Genomic DNA, 5,000 nt, shown 5'->3' on the forward strand with positions numbered 1-5,000 from the left:
TAACTTATGTTTGTGACAATTATCATAAATAGCCCCGTAAAATGTTCATATCAACCAATGGAGGAGGAAAAAAAAGTCTATTGTCCTTTTCTAAGTTCTCCTTAGGTATAGATGAAGATTTAGTAAAGGTGCATTGTTCGAATTTCTTTTATATGCAAAAGATACTACCTCCTCCCTGCAAATGTTATTACATGCATTCTTGAATGCATAGCAAGACTTGACAGGGTGGTTTTTCATTCCAAATATTTCCTTTGCGGAAATATGATGTCACAAGAGAAATACTATTCTGAATCCTATGTTTTTTTTTTTTTTTTTTTTTTTTTTAATATATATAAAAATGACTAAAGCAACTTTTTTTCTTATATTTATATTCTAGCGGTATAGAATTTCGCACCTTTGTTCCTTGTCCATTTTTTCATGTTATTTTCTGCTTTATTTATCAAGATTTCATAAAAACCTGACGCTGTTCGTATGGCTAAAGAAATGTTATGGCTTTTGAAGAGGGAAAGAATATAGGCTATTCCGAATTTCCTTTGTTATGTTCAGATGTGCATGTCATGTTTTAATGATGAATTGAAATAATTTTTGGGTCATTTATCTTAATAGATTTATTTTTTCGCAATGAAAATATACAAATACTAAATCTAAGAAATTCATCTCTATCATATGATAATTTGGTGGTCGAACTGTAATAGTTATATTCGGAATACTGCACTTTTCCAAATAAATCTTCGACTGTCTCTTCATGATAAATAGGTTAGTTACCTCCTGCGCTTTTTACTAATTTCCGATTCAGGTAATTAGGAAAGTTCATGAAGTTTTGGTAAGTTTTATCCAAGTGAGTTCTGTGATTTTGTCCTCTATGTACTTGTGAGTGAATGTGTTCCCTTATGTTAGGTATCCTGTAGGGATGAGTTTCAGATATATCACTCTAATCCAAAATATCTGTAAATATATTTCCTTTAATTATTTAATTTTTCCTCGTTATATAATTTTCCTTCTTTTATTAGTATGAAACTTTATAAGCATTAAATTGAATTGGCGTCCTACTGACACCAAATATTACAATATAAATCTTATGAATGTGTGAACAGTATATCTTTTTGAATCCGTGAGGAATGTAAACCGTTTTCATGATATACTTCACTTTCAAAACATAAGTATGGATCTTTTTTTCTGATGCCAAATGTTAGTAAAGTTATTTACTGATTTTCCATCATTTTTAAATTGGCAAGTCTTATAAAGGTTAATATACACTTCGGGAATTTTCTTTCATTCAAGCATTCCTTCTTTGGAAAGAGTTTAAGTAGATTTAATACTATCGTGTAACATATTTTTGCGTTAAACATTGCTCTAAGCCGTTTGCGTATATTTTTAAACTCTTAAAATCAAGATATTCAAACATAACAGAGTATTCAGAAAATAATATTACCCCAACTTAATTGATCATTCATAAAACACTATACGTCCCATAGTAAGCTATTCCATTACTAAAACAGTAGATAGTGAGTTAACTAATATACTAGTTATTACTTGTGGGTTGGTTGGTCTTATCAATTGCTACTCATAAATCAATGAATAAAAACTCAATTATCGGAATCTTCCTTAGCAACTTCTTGAATTATCTTTTATTATATATTAAAATATACATATGATCTTATTTCCTCAAATGTACATTGAAGGCAGAAAGCATCAACATCGACCCATGTTTAAATTTTGTAATGCTCTGGATGTTCTTACCATATATACCATTTTAATTAGGGGAATAGTTTCTCAAGGTAGAGTTATACCTTAATTCTTAATGAGGTATGTTTAAAAAAAAAAATAGAATATGTATAAAAAATTTAAGACTTTTTTAATCACTAGTTTCATAAGATTATACCTGCTGGTTTCTATCAAGTTTCTTTGCTGTTGCTGTTTCAAAATCCAGTTATTGATTCGTGGAAAAAATATCCTTGAAGAGTAAACTGATTTCAGGACATAAAAAGGTTTTGAAAAGGTAAATCACATTTATTGAGATGAACACCTTCGTTATCAATGGATTATATATAAAAGTACAAACATTTTTATTACAGATTTCAACACTAAAACCTAACATGATTCCCATATTTCCAATTATGTGTTGATGATTGGGGACAAGTAATGTTTTTATATCCTTGGCAAGATTCAAACGAAGTCAAACATTGAAACATATAATAATATAGGAAGATGCTTCCACTAACAATAGTCTGTGTGGGGGTATGAAAAGCCTAAAACTTCTTATTTCAGCCGTACTGCAAGCACACATTTCCTTAGTTTGCATTTTCCTGAACTAATTCTTATGTAGTTGTATTTGCTGGTTGTATCACGTTTTGGTGTTTCTTTTTAAGGACGAGGAACATCCATGCAAGGGGCAAGACGCAGGGAAAGTATCCTCTACTTCAGGTGGAATTTGACTGCAGTTGCCGCTGTAGGAGAGGAAAGACACGGTGGAAGTTGAGAAGCTTTTGAAGTGGGCGCTGCCAAAAACACTCTCGCGCTGTTGCAGTAACACCTTGACACACGCGCTACACTTTTCTTTCCTCTTACCTTCGTCGAGCTCGTCCAAGGACATCTTACGAGCACCGTACCCTTGGGCCGTTGCTTTACGCCTGTCTAACGAATAGTGATAACCCCGTACACTGTACCTAGAAGGATATATGCCCTCAGCGTGGAGATTATTCACAAATATCGCTGGGACTCTACACCTAGGCAGTGAATTACATCGCTTATGTTGACTGGTTTTCGACGCAGTGTCAAAGTTTTCTCCGTGAACGTCACAGCTTTTGTCGTCGAAGAAGCTCGAGTTATTGGCTCTCCTTGGTATGACGCCAATCTCCCTCTTTTGCTGACCCTTCTGACTGACGATGACATCAGCCGTGTGGATGACCGAAGCCGTGATGTCAGGGACGCATTGGCTGATGTCTGTCGTGACGCTGTGAAGCGAAGAGTTTTTCCTCTTTGAAGCAGGAAGGAACGAAGAGGACGACGGTCTTTGCGACAACTCGTGACTCGACCCATCACCAGAGAGACCTCTCTGGCGTAGAGTTGGAGACTTGGGGACAGGCTGGGCACTGAGGCAGTTTAGTAAGGAGGCAACGTCTTGGAATCCAGCAAGAAAACCTTGGTCTCCTTCAGTGTCCCCACCTGCAAATTGAAAATAACTCACATTAAAACCTCAATAAAAGTAAAATTAAAATCGACCAATTAAGGTTTCATTAGTGCAGTATATTGTATGGATTAGTTTCATACACAAGTAGGGACATTTATAAAAGTTTTTTAGATTATTACATGAAAAATATTGCTTATGAAAATAAATGAAGAAACATAATGCCTAATAACTTTGGATCAACAGGATATGGCATCTATTGAGAAAGTAAAAATATCAACTATAACTAAGCTACTATAAAAATTGCTATTTTCATGCCTATCTTCGTTTAACGAGAATTCACATTATTATGTGCAAAATTTAAATTCAATAAGTTTTAATACAAATCCTATTTAGTTTTGGGATATATCTTTTTGACATAGCCTAGTCTCGCATCATATTGAGCGAAATACAGTAAAAGATTAACGTCCAAGTGAGATAAACTCGTCGATGCACAACAGGCGATATGAGAACCGATCTACCATGTAGTTGAAACCTATCTGCACAATAGCGAATGGAATTTGATCAATTATAGAAACTAGTTGCTTTAGGTTTCATAAAAAGGCTTTCAGATATATTAGAATTTTCACTCTCGTTATTGTTATTTCCTGTGCATACATCTGATCTTGAGGAAACTTGAGAAGGTTGAACGATTCTTAAAGATTTACCAAGAAACCAATATTGACTTGGGAATACTAGGATGGCATTGACTAGTGGCTCGAAACATAGTGTGCTGGTAGATAATTATTATTATTCTTCTCCTTCTTCTTTGTCTACATCTTTTTCCACTTCTATGTGGGGTCGATGTGTCTGGTCAACTTTTTCCATCTACCTCTGTCCCACACCTCATCACCGGTTAATCCCTTTGACCGTAGGTCATCCTTAATACAGTCCACCCACATTCTCTTTGGTCTACCTTTCCTTCTCGTTCCCTGTACCTCCATATCCATCACTCTCCTCCCAATACACTTTTCATCTCTTCTCAGGGCATGACCGTACCACCTCGGTCTACTTTTTTGGATCTTATCTGATAGTTCTCTAAATCCTGTGGTACCCCTAATTACTTCATTCCGTATATTATCTCTTCTTGTCACCCCACACATCCATCTCAATTATTATTATTATTATTATTATTATTATTATTATTATTATTATTATTATTATTAAAAGCTAAGATAAAACCCTAGTTGGAAAAGCAGGATTCTATAAGCCCAAAGGCTCCAACAGGGATAATAGCCCAGTGAGGAAAGGAAACCGTGAAATAAACTACAAAGGATGTAATAACAATCAAAATAAGATACTCTACGATTGTTAACATTAAATTGTGTATCCTCAAGCAAGTGAACTCTAACCCAAAACAGTGGATGACCATGGTACAGAGGCTATGCACTACTCAAGATTAGGTAACAATGGTTGGATTTTGGAGTATCCTTTTCCTAGAAGAGGTGTTTACAATAGCTAAAGAGTCTCTTCTACCCTTACCAGAGGAAAGTAGCCATTGAACAATTGCATTGCAGTAGTTATCCCCTTGAGCAAAGAATAATTGTTTGTTAATCTTAGTGTTTCCAGGTGTATGAGGATAGAGGAGAACGTGTAAAGAATATGGAAGACTATTTGGTGTATGTGTAGGCAAAGTAAAAATGAGCCGAAACCAGAGAGAGGGATCCAATGTAGTTCTATCTATCCAGTCAAAGGATCCTAAATTTATCTAGCGGTAGTATCTCAATGTTTGATATTACAAGTATCAGTATATATATATATATATATATATATATATATATATATATATATATATATATATATATATATATATATATATATATATATATATATA

At 34.3% G+C, this 5,000-nt stretch overlaps 1 pseudogene; it reads right to left on the minus strand.

Annotated features, from left to right (window-relative positions):
* Positions 1-2,108: 2,108 nt before the first annotated feature.
* Positions 2,109-5,000, minus strand: part of LOC137657555 (putative neural-cadherin 2) — a 121,711-nt pseudogene continuing 118,819 nt past the window's right edge.

Source organism: Palaemon carinicauda, chromosome 18, assembly GCF_036898095.1.
Source record: "Palaemon carinicauda isolate YSFRI2023 chromosome 18, ASM3689809v2, whole genome shotgun sequence".
NCBI classification, from domain to species: Eukaryota; Metazoa; Arthropoda; class Malacostraca; order Decapoda; family Palaemonidae; genus Palaemon; species Palaemon carinicauda.